This window comes from Periplaneta americana, chromosome 15, assembly GCF_040183065.1.
Source record: "Periplaneta americana isolate PAMFEO1 chromosome 15, P.americana_PAMFEO1_priV1, whole genome shotgun sequence".
Taxonomy (NCBI): Eukaryota; Metazoa; Arthropoda; class Insecta; order Blattodea; family Blattidae; genus Periplaneta; species Periplaneta americana.
In genome coordinates this window covers 12,901,268-12,915,732 of record NC_091131.1, presented here as the reverse complement: position 1 = coordinate 12,915,732, position 14,465 = coordinate 12,901,268, and the positions used below count along the sequence as shown (strand labels likewise).

The 14,465-nt window shown below is 34.2% G+C and overlaps 1 protein-coding gene and 1 non-coding gene across 2 annotated transcripts in view; both read right to left on the bottom strand.

Annotated features, from left to right (window-relative positions):
* Positions 1–14,465, bottom strand: part of LOC138714650 (myelin regulatory factor) — a 472,560-nt gene that overhangs the window by 206,302 nt on the left and 251,793 nt on the right. The window lies entirely within an intron of this gene.
* TRNAS-GCU (transfer RNA serine (anticodon GCU)) lies at positions 13,726–13,799 on the bottom strand. The gene has a single exon. It is a non-coding gene; the product is annotated as a tRNA-Ser (tRNA).

Sequence of the window (14,465 nt, the reverse complement as noted above, 5' to 3'; positions counted from 1 at the left end):
ATCAGGTTACTTGTAATTATATTATACTTACTTACTTACAAATGGCTTTTAAGGAACCCGGAGGTTCATTGCCGCCCTCACATAAGCCCGCCATCGGTCCCTATCCTGTGCAAGATTAATCCAATCTCTATCATCATATCCCACCTCCCTCAAATACATTTTAATATTATCCTCCCATCTACGTCTTGGCCTCCCTAAAGGTCTTTTTCCCTCCGGTCTCCAAACTAACACTCTATATGTATTTCTGGATTCGCCCATACATGCTACATGCCCTGCCCATCTCAAACGTCTGAATTAATGTTCCTAATTATGTCAGGTGAAGAATACAATGCGTGCAGTTCAGCGTTGTGTAACTTTCTCCATTCTCCTGTAATTTCATCCCGCTTAGCCCCAAATATTTTCCTAAGCACCTTATTCTCAAACACCCTTAACCTATGTTCCTCTCTCAGAGTGAGAGTCCAAGTTTCACAACCATACAGAACAACCGGTAATATAACTGTTTTATAAATTCTAACTTTCAGATTTTTGGACAGCAGACTGGATGACAGTATATCAGTTATTCATAGATTTCAAAAAGGCATATGACTCCGTTAAGAGGGAAGTATTATACGATATTCTTATTGAATTTGGTATTCCCAAGAAACTAGTTCCATTAATTAAAATGTGTCTCAGTGAAACATACAGCAGAGTCCGTATAGGTCAGTTTCCATCTGATGCTTTTCCAATTCACTGCGGTCTAAAGCAGGGAGATGCACTATCACCTTTAATTTTTACTTCGCTTTAGAATATGCCATTAGGAAAGTTCAGGATAACAGGCAGGGTTTGGAATTGAACGGGTTACATCAGCTTCTTGTCTATGTGGATGACGTGAATATGTTAGGAGAAAATACACAAACGATTAAGGAAAACACGGAAATTTTACTTGAAGCAAGTAAAGCGATCGGTTTGGAAGTAAATCCCGAAAAGACAAAGTATATGATTATGTCTCGTGACCAGAATATTGTACGAAATGGAAATATAAAAATTGGAGATTTATCCTTCGAAGAGGTGGAAAAAATCAAATATCTTGTAATTATGCTATAAAATGTTTAAATTAAATTATGATTTCAGCAGATAATGAAAATGTATTTCTGTTATAATAATAAGAGAAAAGCGCAGTACATGTAATTAGCATTTTTAAACCTGTATTTCGCTTTTCTCAATTGGCATTACTGAATAACATTCAATTTCTTTATTGCAGTAATCGTTATTCATCTATTTCGACTTCACAATGTCTGAATAGGTTAAGTATTCATAAATATACGATTATTAACATTTTGTGAGCGAATTGTAGGGATATATTATTTACATTTTTATTTTATTCACGAAATAGTCCTAATAAATATCACTTGAGGTCTGAGATTACTGTAGATAATTCCATTGAATATTTTACTTCTTAATAAATGCTATCAGGTGTTAGTTTTAAATAACCTAATCTTTTAATATTCCATATTTATAATTAAATATTTGTGTACTTGGGATTATTCTCTTTCTTCTTTCTTTAATTTACAATATAAATATAATTATATTGTTTGTTGTGTGTTAAACGTGACAATGTAATCTTTATTTTTCTCTTATATAGCTGATTCCTCCTAACACACAATCTTGATCTTTCAGAGACGTGCTAGAAATATATTTTAAAATTTATTTAGACATATACTTTTCTATATATCATATAATGTAGTTTAGAAATAAATAATTATTACTTATTATAGAAGAATGCAAACACACGCATGGATTTTTTTTTAAATATGTTTTATTACAAGTACCAGGTCTTTTGGACCCTTACCACACACATGGATGGCTTGAATAGCTTTCATTTGTTACATTTCAACATAAACGTTGCCAAGGCAACGGGAAGGAAACAATTGGAAATAAGTTAACGTTAAGCCTCATTCTTCTTTTTAATGAAATGGGATATTTATTTGTACTTTCTTATCAAGATTCATACGTTTCAAAATTGTCATGTTCTTTGAACGAATAAGAGAAAACTATAAAATAAAACCTTAGCAGAAATAACACTGAGGTCCTTGTGTATTACAATATCGTTAAGGTTTGTAAAGAAGAAATTAAACAACTGCGGATTACTATAAACTGATGTAAAAACTCTAAATTATTTCTTGCAAACCTTCAGACGAAGAAAACAACTCTAAAGAAAATATTACCACAGTTTAGTATATACAGTCACGAAGCTCAATACGTAGGGAATATGCATCCATAGATAGTTGCTAACCACTAGGATCGCTACTATCGCCTCATCACAGACAATGCGAAATAGTACCGGCACAGTCTATTGTTCCTAGTACCCTCAACAACTCAAGCTTCGTGACTGTATATACTAGAGTATGATGTTACTTTATTTGTCCAAGTTCAATAAAGCAAATGGATTTATAGCAACTTAAAATCTACACGTAAAACATTATAATGTGCCATGAATTCAATATTGATCATAATTATCCGCTCTGCATTTTGGTGCACAAAAGTGCGCTCCTAGTGACAGCAAACTACATTAAATGAGGACCAGTTCCGCGACGTGTTGTGACTTGAATATGCAATCTTGGTAATACGAAGTAAGCTACGGAAAATATAACTATTTCAACCTAATAAAATTCTAGAACTCTTCCAAAGTCCCGATGTTGACTAATATTTTAAATGAAATTTATTCTACATTTCATGCTCACTGCAAGACAAAATTTCGTCACTCATCGATAACTGACCTAAGAAACTAAAACCCTGTTGGCAATAGAATAAAACGACTTGCGTAGAAATGAAGGTCATTCTGCGGCATTGTGACGATTATGAATCATAACAGCTGTTTCCAATATTGACTCAAACACGTTCATAAAATTTCTACGTACACTACTTACACGCTCTAATGACTCTTTAAGGAGTGAGCCAGCATTCACGAAATGTATGGTGTTTAATTTGGAGCAAAAGGAGAAAGACATTTTATTTCCGTTACATGCACAGAATGTCTTAAATAAATCTCAACTGATAAGTACAGCACTGGAGACAAAAACTGCAACATCCTCGAAGGAATCGAGAGAAATGGCCTATGAAGACGAGACATTTGAAATGATCAATACTTCTAAACGTTATTTTGAACACAGCTCAAGAAAATGATCGCAAGTGAGCATTTGTATGGTATTGTTTCTTCCGAAACAATCTCCGGCTACGACCGCACGAAGAGGATAATACGAAAATTAGAATTAGTTACCACATAAAGTGTACAGTCATAAAACACATCAATTTTCACATTTTATTATTATTATTATTATTATTATTATTATTATTATTATTATTATTATTATTATTATTATTCTCTTTAAAGCATATGCTATGTGTTAGGCCCAACAATGGTCAGAATATTATTACAGGCATGTATACTTAGAAAATCTGCATCGATTAAAGTTCCACCATTTTATTTCTCATTTTTGTTCGCCTTCTTATTTTTTCAAATAAAATAAAAATGGTGCTATACAGATATTAGATATATTTCTCATACGTTCAAGGCGTTCCATAACAGTACAGGTTTTTTTTGTCATGTTGTGAATAAAATTCCCATTTATTGTTTATTTTCTTGAAATCTAATTTAAAACACATACGTAATATAATTTTTCTGTGACTCCCTACCAAAAAATAAACTTAATTTTTAAATTGTACAAAAAAGTAATTCTGTTAATATAATTCCAACAGAAAGACAATTAAATAATACATTGAACGGTTTAAACGCGATATGATTAATTATAAAGAAATTCTGGTAAAATAGCTGTTAAATAAAGGTCCACTGATTTTTACAAACATTTTTACATTTCATGTATATTGTTGTTGTTGTTTAGTAAACTGAAGACAGGTTTAAACCTCACAAGTGACACCAATAAGGCATTACTCATGAGCCAACTAAGCCAGGAGATAATGGAGTAGAGAGGCCAGTTCCTTTCCCCCTTCATAAGCATTACTGTCGGATAAATTGACTACTTTTTCGCCATCAAGGAAGCTGAATATATTTATGAAAATGTTTAAATCCTCTTCACGACATTATAATACTGTATACAGATGTGGACAAATTATTAGCAAAATTTAAGATTTTTATTATATATTTTTACAAAATATGATTCTTCAATTTAGACTACAGTTGACATTTTTGTGTATTTCCAAATTATTAGCAAAATTGAAGATTTGTATTGTATATTTTTCAAAATTTAACTCCTCAATTTGGACTACAGTTGATATTTTTGCATATTTACAAATTATTAGCAAAACTGAAGGTTTTTGTTTTATATTTTTACAAAATTCGATTCTTCAATTTGTACTACAGTTGACATTTTGGATATTTCGAAATTATTAGCAAAACTGAAGATTTTTGTTTTATATTTTTATAAAATTTGACTCTTCAATGCAGTTGACAATTTTGCTAATTTACAAATTATTAGCAAAATTGAAGACTTTTATTATATATTTTTACAAAACTTGACTCTTCAATTTAAACTACAGTTGACATTTTTGCATATTTCTGTCTACTGTAATGATGGAAATATCCAAAATTGTCAAATGTAGTCTAAATTGAAAAGTCAAATTTTGTAAACAGAATTATCATAAAAATCGTTCATTTTGTTAATAATTTGTCCACGTCTCTATTACGAAAAAAAATTGAATAAATGAATCACTAACGTTACAGGAAGTATCGTACAGCAAGTGTTCACAAAACGAGGAAAGTTTGTATTTTGTGAAGCGAATATTCCGTGTAGCATATGAAAACCTTGAGAGTTTCAAATGATTTTCTTTGTGAGACAGATAATATATACAACGAAATTACATCTTCTGACCTGCATTAGGACGGCAGAACTTTTTTTATAGAATCCATTTGTTTCCTGATGGTTTGAAGCAGTTTAAATTTGAGACGCCACTTCATAAAAAGTTGTATATCGAAACAAAAGAAGGCGAATCACATGGCAGTCCATTACCAGAGCTAAATACAACTGACAGATCAGTTAACGGCCTGACACACCAATCACACATGCCGGTGGATAATAACCTGACAAACACACGGCACTGCCACTTCACAATTTCCCTTCCCAGATCGTCTGCAATGCAGAGAATTCGTATCTCTCAGCCAATGGAATGGCATTAAATGCTCTGAGACAACGTGGCTTCACTGTAGTACCAGGTTTTAGAAGATATGAGAAGAGAGTAACAGAAAGAGATGAAGTCGAGACGGCAGAAAATGTAAAAGTATGATATAAGAATGTATGTTCACAAAGAACAAGAAAAAGAGGGAAAGCAAGTAGACAGGAAAGAAAGACAGGCAGAGAATGTAAGAAAGTAAAATGGTGAAGAAGAAGAAGAAGACAGTATTAGTAAAATGAAGAAAAAGAAGACAGACAGAGTGTGTAGGAAAATTAAGAAAACAGGCAGTTTATGTAAGAAAATGAAGAAAAAATAGAGGCTGAGTGTAGAAAAATGAAAAAGAAGAAGAAGAAGAAGAAGAGAGGCAGTTTGTGTAGCATAATGAAGAAAAAAGAAAAGAAAATACAGGCAGTTTGTGTAGGAATATGAAGAAGAAAAAAATATAGGCAGAGAGTAAGAAAATGAAAAAGAATAAAAATACAGACAGTTTCTGTAGGAAAATGAAGAAAAATACAGGCAGTTTGTGTAGGAAAATGAAGAAAAATACAAAATACAGAGAGTTTCTGTAGGAAAATGAAAAAGAATAAAAAATACAGGCAGTTTCTGTAGGAAAATGAAGGAGAATAAAAAATACAGGCAGTTTCTGTAGGAAAATGAAGAAGAAGAAGAAGAAGAAGAAGAAGAAGAAGAAGAAAAATACAAGCAGAAAGTGTAGGAAAATGAAGAAGACAGATATCAAAACAGAAAAGGTAAAAGACAGGAATGTATAAATAGAAAATTGAAAGAAGAAAGGTAGAAAAATAGAAAAAAAAACTGGCAAATATGCCGATAAATAGAGTTCTGAAAGACAGACAGGTTTAAAGATAGAATAATAGGCAACTAGGAAGATAAGAGACAGAAAATATATAGATAAAAATAGAGCTCTGAAAGAAAAGAAGGTTGAAAAAATTAAAAAAAAAAAATACCTAAAATAGATAGATAAAATAGGGTCTAAAGCTTTAAAAGACAGAAAGGTGAAAAGATAAAAAAAAAATACGCGACTAGAAAAAGAGATAAAAACAGGCCGATAAAATATAACTTTGAAAGACAGAAAGGTTAAAAAAAAATAAAAAGTAGGCGAATAGAAAGATAAAAGATAGGAAATAAGTATTTAGATAAAATAGAGCTCTGAAAAACACAACAGTTGGAATAAAAATAGGAAGATAAAATATTATGAATTTCATAAAAAATAGGTCGATAAAATAGAACTCTGAAAGACAGAATAGTTGAAAGGAACAACTAAAATGATGAGTGATAGAAAATAGATAGACAAAATAGAATTCTGAAAGACAGAATAGTTGAAATAAAAATAGAAAGATAAGTGATGTAGTTCATAAAAGATAGGTCGATAAAATACAGCTTTGAAAGACAGAATGGTTGAAAGAAACAACTAGAATGATGAGTAACAGAAAACAGATCGATAAAATAGACTTTCACGAGACAGAAATGAGGAAAAATAAAAATAGGCAACTATGAAGATAAGAGATAGAAATAGGTCGATAAAATAGAACTTTGAAAGACAGAAAGGAGGAAAGGTAGAAAACTGGTTTATCGTGAAATAAAAATCTAAGTATAAATTTAGGATGGCCGAAAGCCAGCGAGATGAGGAAGATATATGTGTTATGTTAGGAAAACGGAGGAGATGGGAAGTTGATAAAAATGTTGACTTACGAAGTGAAAACATAGCAGGGAAATTAGGAAGCGGGGAAATTAAGGAGACTGAGTTTTACGCAGACCTCTGGTTAAATTTCCACAATAGAAAACTAAGAAGATGATGTTACACATGAGTACTAAAATTTAGGAAGTAAGATATGTTTAAACTCAAGAAACTTTAGTAGCTGAAAATTTTTAGTCTGTTACATAACGACGCTGTATCAACTATTAGTTGAGTACGTGATTAAAATCCCTGTGTTGCCTGGATCATAGGCTTGTTCAACGCAGGTTATAAATTCAGGGTCGATCAACCAGAAGCGGGAGTAAAATAATAGTCTTGTTCATTTTTGACTATGCTAAAATTTAAGGAAACACCCTGTACATACATTTGAAACAGTTTCAATATAAAACTTCTATAGAAAAGTCTTGGCAGAGAAAGCAATTCAATATAAATATCCTCGCATGCTCGCTGACACGCGTGTCAATTGTTTTCCGTCCGGACATGCATCTCCAAGGCGACAATTCAACGCTCTTCCCTTCGGAAACGATCTCAATGGCACACAATGGAGCTTTTTAGCGTTATCTGACAGCGCCCCCTGCATGGGCTTAGGGGTAGTTGACCGTTTGAAATGCAGAGGCGCTTGGTTACCCAATGACTAAAACGTCGCTTTCTTACAATAGGGAATCGAGTTCAAATACCGACGACTGAAAGTGGACAAGAAACTGTACTGGGGGCTGATATTTTCGAAGCACCTCTATTTCACCTATAGCGTTCCACCAAGTTTTCATTATCGTCGGTCCACTATGAAAGTGATCGAACATGCCAGATGGTTTTCTGATGTAGCTTCCGTTCAAAACATGGGTTTCGTATCTACGTACCTGATTTGGGCAGAAAAATTATGAAAAATAACAAGGGAGGGGGAGAAGTACTTACTTACTTACTGGTTTTTAAGGAACCCGGAGGTTCATTGCCGCCCTCACATAAGCCCGCCATCGGTCCCTATCCTGAGCAAGATTAATCCAGTCCCTATCATCATATCCCACCTCCCTCAAATCCATTTTAATATTATCCTCCCATCTACGTCTCGGCCTCCCTAAAGGTCTTTTTCCCTCCGGCCTCACAACTAACACTCTATATGCATTTCTGGATTCGCCCATACGTACTACATGCCCTGCCCATCTCAAACGTCTGGATTTAATCTTCCTAATTATGTCAGGTGAAGAATACAATGCGTGCAGTTCTGTGTTGTGTAACTTTCTCCATTCTCCTGTAACTTCATCCATCTTAGCCCCAAATATTTTCCTAAGCACTTATTCTCAAACACCCTTAACCTATGTTCCTCTCTCAGAGTGAGAGTCCAAATTTCACAACAATACAGAAAACCGGTAATATAATTGTTTTATAAATTCTAACTTTCAGATTTTTTGACAGCAGACTGGATGATAAGAGCTTCTCAACCGAATAATAACAGGCATTTCCGAACTTATTCTGTGTTTAATTTCCTCCCGAGCATTATTTATATTTGTTACTGTTGCTCCAAGATATTTGAACTTCTCCATAAATTTCCAATTTTTATATTTCCATTTCGTACAATATTCTCGTCACGAGACATAATCATATACTTTGTTTTTCGGGATTTACTTCCAAACCTATCTCTTTACTTACTTCCAGTAAAATTCCCGTGTTTTCCTTAATCGTTTGTGGATTTTCTCCTAACATATTCAAGTAGTGAATAAAATATATACTTCGCCAATAGAGGAATTATACAAGATGGAAGTGAAATAACCCTTCAGATTGAAAGGGACGGTAGGGTATTCTTAAAGGAATATAAAATCTGTAATATGTTTTGTGAACAAATACGGTTAATTAGAAAATTAATTTGGAAGTTTCAGCAGTCCGGCAACATCGCCGCTAATACAGTCGTCTTTCTAAACCGATAAATGTTGATGAAAATCACTAATATAGATTGTTTTTCAACAATGAAACAGATTTAGTTTAAAACAATAATGCATACAATGTATAGTATTATCACAGTCTAGTATATACAGTCACGAAGCTCAATACGAAGTAAATATGCATCCATAGATAGTTGCTAGCCACTAGGATCGCTATTAACGCCTCATTACAGATAAAACGAAATAGTACCAGCACAGTCTATTGTTCCTAGCACCCTCACAACTCAAGCTTCGTGACTATATATATATATATATATATATATATATATATATATATATATATATATATACTAGACCACAGTCTACTATATACAGTCACGAAGCTTGGAGTGATTTTTTGCATTTCTCGCGATAGTTGCTAGCCGCTTGGAGCGCTGTGAGTACTAGGAACAATAGACTGTGTCACTGCCATCGTGATCTAATACAGGCTGTAAGGCAGACCATGTAACTCGCTTAACCCGATCACGAAGGGCGGCGTTTCAACCATATAAATTAATTGGAATGCATAAACAGTAACATATATTTCTCTAAAATGTAGTGTAATTGCATTAATAAAATTTAAAACAATGATTAGGAGACACTTCAGACATAATTCCTTGCGAGTTAAGGTGTAATATTACTTTTGGTGTGAAAATTACGTTGTTCGTATGTGTAATACCTGCCTTTATTTCGATTAAATATTGCGAAATTCTTGTACATTCATTTATGCACGATTCAATAATTTTCAGTTGCACGCACGAATATTTCGATATGTTGAAATTATAGGTTATGTACCAGTTGCCAATTTCTGTCTAATTTTAGTGGTCTCCCAATGCCCTGCCACTACATATGTATGTTATGTCATATGGAAATTACAGGTTATGTTTACTATATTTAACTTATATTCCTATATTCGCAATTATACATGATAATTAAACATAATGTCATGTATGACACCCGTCACATTCTATTTGTCTGTATTTTAATACTACATTTGAGCACTGAATTATTGTATTTATCTACTACCTAAGAGACGAAGTAACACAATCGTAGGCCTACGTACACTAATTTCATAGGAATGGCATGGTAAATTTTCTGTCTACAATTAAGGAAGGTAGATGTGCTAAATTAAAATCACAATATAAGTTTTTATTGAACCTCAAAATAGCTTCCATTCTAAACTATGTTGATGCGAACAGATTGTGTTAACACGTAAAATTCTCTTCACATTAAAATAACACAGTTACTGTGAATAGCTGTGAAATGTTCGTTATCGGTTGTAATAACTGTAAATGGCTAAAATACAATAATTTGAATAATAATATGGGACAAGAAGACGTTTGTGGTACTATAAATATTGTAAGAAAAAGAGGTCAGAGGTATCCTTCTTCCGAAAGATCCAGGAAGGTGAGTTTATAAAATATAATATATACTTTATGAAAATAATATATAAACCTTATGTATTTCATATTTCAATAGTGGAAGGAAAGTGTTAATTTTTTCAAAAGAATACGATATCGAGAGTACAATACATTTTATCGTCTGCTGGGGAAAGGGTCTGGATAAGGCGATAGTAGCGATCCTGGTGGTTAGCAACTATCTATGGATGCGTATTTCAACTGTCTATGTTTGCATATTTAGTAAGTATTGAGCTTCGTGACTGTATACTAGACTGTGGTATTATTTAAATCGACTCGTTATGTGGTTGCTCTATGCATATATAAATGGCCACATGGTGATATTCAGAAGGCGCTGAGAAGCGGCACAAATCACTGCGGCTCGATACGATATCGAGGCAGTCGTTATTGCTAGCTCACAAACATCTGACTGCCGGCCGGCGTGCGATCAATTTCGCTGCCTTATCAAGGGAACCATGTGCACAATTCACATGCGGCCAGCCGGCAGGCTCCACTGTTACTTATCAACTAAAAAAGAAGGTTATGTGTGTTCTACCGATTTCATTGACCATTAAGCCACTTTTCCCTGTTTATTGCCTCGCGGAAGGTGAAATCTACGTAATGGTAGTTATTAAGATCAGTAGAAACATCGACCATCAGCATTTGCTTATGCTCTGACTCAGCTGTTGCAAAATTACAACATACGTCCTTCGGCACGGAGATAATTAAACAATGGAAATAAATTCCGATGATAAATCTCTTATCGGAATGAACTTATTCGAAGAAGGTTAGGTTTGCTTCAGTGTGTACTCAACCGAAACGCACACTATGTTCATGATATCGTGAATTATTATAAAAAATGCTGACATTGAATATAAAATTACAATTCTGTGGCTGGGAGGAAAAAGGTCTTAAGTCAATTTTTTGTGAAAATGAGATTTTTATATATTCTGAAAGCGAAAACTATTCTCTACAATCTGGTAAAACGGCTAAAATCATATAAGACTCTGGATTTATAGAGCGTTATCAAAGTCCTAAGTACTTTTTGAATCGAGCACACACAGAATAAAGGACTTAAGAATATTTAATACTTTATTCCTTACGAACCATCACATGTTTACTTTCCATGCTTCCCTATTAAAAAGGTATAACTTGTATTTTAGCCATTTTATCACATACTGATGCCCTTTCCTTTTAAAACTTTAAGCACCAGGGTAAACAGTCCTATAATTGTTTAAGACCCATTTTGCATTCCTAATAATTTACATTTCTCATTTATTTTGACATGAAAAAGGTCTTATGTTCAATAGTCCCTTCTACTCAGTTTGGGTTCTAGTCTTAAAAGGGCTTAAGTGCGCCTATTTTTGGAAATAATCAAGAAAATTGTTAAATGAGCAACATTACCTATTTTAGAAGAAATATAAACAAATAATATCCAGGAAAAACCTCTTAATTAAAAAAACTCTATAATTGACACCAATTTCAATCTTTCTACTGCTCTCCTGAAAAGTATAAAATTTTTACTTAAGACCCTTTTCCTCCCGGCCACAGAATTTTAATGTAAAAAATTTATGCTCAAGTTTCGGACGTGTTACATAAATGACATCAATTGCTTAGCAACGGCAATGAGTTTCGTTCCACTATTCTGACGTCACTTGCTTAACAATGGATCAGATTCTTATACTGTTATGATGTTTGATACGCGCAAAGACTTGAGGAGGAACAGAATTTAATTTCGGGTGAACATTTTTATTTATTTTTTTATTTTCGCAATATATTATTTGATTTTCCCTCTTTAAAATGATATATCCTATCACATACTATTATAAGGTGGGTGCTCCTGTTATGGCCATGTTCCTGATATGGCCACCCCCCTATTGTGAGTTAGTTAACCAAAAAATCCGCTAAATTGCAGCAGCATCCAGTGAAAGGACATCCTGGTATGTCACTTGATCGTTTTCCATCCAGTCAGGTTGAGCAATATGGCGTCAGTTGCCTGTTTTGCGGTTTAAATGTGACCCCTTCTTATTTTTCTCTGGTAAGTCTCCTTTGTTTTATGCATGTTTTTCAAAGACTTGTTTCATGAAAACCATCGTACTCCATTCAGTTTTTAATGTTCTGTTGATTGGTGTTGTCGTTGATGGCGTATCTTTTACGAGTTGTTCATAATCAAACTATTTTCGTAAAAGCTTACCTGCTCCTGATATGGCCATATCAAATGCACCATGGCCATATCAAGTTCATTTCACTTTTATTTTTTCACCTGACAAATTTACACGCCTTATAGCTGGGATTACGCAAAAGTTTTGTATTTTAAGAAAAAAGAACTTAATTTTTTATGGAAATACCTGTTTTGACTACATTTTTTAATTATAAAAAAGATTATCAAGTGCCATATTTATTCATTTTATACCAAAATTATTTAATTTTAACACAACTGCGCTATCAAACTGAAAACAATCACGATTTGTAGAACATGGAACAAGGGTGGCCATATCATGTGCACATGTTCCTGATATGGCCACTAGGTAGAATTTTGGAATTTGGAACTTTTTGGACAATTAAAGCTATTTTTATGGGGAAAGAAAATTGTTTTAAGAAAGTCCATTAGACTGAGAACGAGTAAGAAAAAAGTGGTTTACATTTTTTTTTCAAAATGGCGGCTAGAAAAATTCTCAAACCTTAGCATGGCCATATCAGGGACACCTACCTTACTAGAATTGTATCCATTTTAATTTTTTGTTTTTCTGAGAAGTGGTACACAAGTTTTAATTTTAACGTTCATTCTCCATAAATTTATGGGTTTTGGGCGGAAAATTACATACAGCATATTTTTTTCAATTTATTCTTTGACTGTTTCTCTTTCAACGTTATCATGAACTTCGTTTTAGACCATGTGATATGTAACGATAATCTAAGAAAGATGGCCCTGATCCCTCCACCTGTGTCTTGGTCTTCCTTGATATCTATGTCCTCTTGGTCTAGGCCTATGTACGAGGGTGGATCGGAAAGTAAGGTACAATATTTTTTTTCTGCGTTGGTATTGCAGCTGGGATGTTGACATTTCACCTAGATATAGTTTGAAGTTTTCGCTACACACACAATTTGTTTTGCATGTGCAGCTCTAGCGAGAGAAGCGTGAACTACGCAACAAAGATGGCGCGCATGTTACTGTCATCAACTTTTGAAGAGCAACGCAGTGGTCTGCGATTTTTGTGGGCTACAGGACATAACCCGAGTGAAATTCACAGGGACATGTGTGGCGTGTACAGGGAAGACTGTGGTGCGATTTTTCGAAGATTCTCGATGGTGACTGGACTGATATACTCCGACTCGAATGATATTGTAAGAAAATGGAAAATGAAAGAAATAAGACATTTTCTGTATTTGCGCATTACTGAAACCTGTTAGAAATCTCTTTATTTATCCAATGACAGTGGTGTGCAAGGGTTGAACAAAACAGTAACCATACAAATCTAGCTTTCAGGTAGTAGCTCGCTGTAAAGCAGGTTTGAATAATTTCAAGGAAAAATTGTTCCGGGGCCGGGTATCGATCCCGGGACCCTTCGCTTAGCGCGCGAACGCTCTACCGACTGAGCTACCCCAGGAACTATACACGACACCGTCAACGTCCAATTGTGACGGTGTCGTGTATAGTTCCTGGGGTAGCTCAGTCGGAAGAGCGTTCGCGCGCTAAGCGAAGGGTCCCGGGATCGATACCCAGCTCCGGAACAATTTTTCCTTGAAATTATTCAAAACAGTAACCCTTCCTCCACTAACAACTCAAGCAGTGATAGCTCATCGGTGTCCTTCCATTTCCTGAACTTTACAATTTAATCCCACTAATACTCTCCACTTCACAGTAATTTTCTCTAATTTCACACAATCTCATTTCACTAAATAATAAGGCACAGATTTGAACCGCAAGTCTAGTGATGCCCAATAGAGGTAAATAGTCAATGCAACATTTTTTATGGTTTTCTGAAAAACGTGTATTTTCGTCTGTTTAGTTCCCTAGCAACCGATCTAACACAATCATAGGAACTCTATCCTGCTTTTGTTTTTTCAATTATACTATTCTCGGATTTGTTTTGAAAGAAGTGAAATAAAAAAGCATTCAAAGATATAGAACGGAGAGACTAAAGAGATTCGAACTCCAGCCAACCTCCGACGCAAGACCAACGCACAAACTATTGCATTGAAGTCAAGGACGTCGCTAAACCCGACAGTGAATCAATACCTGCTCATGGAATTACACCAAGACCACATCAGAAC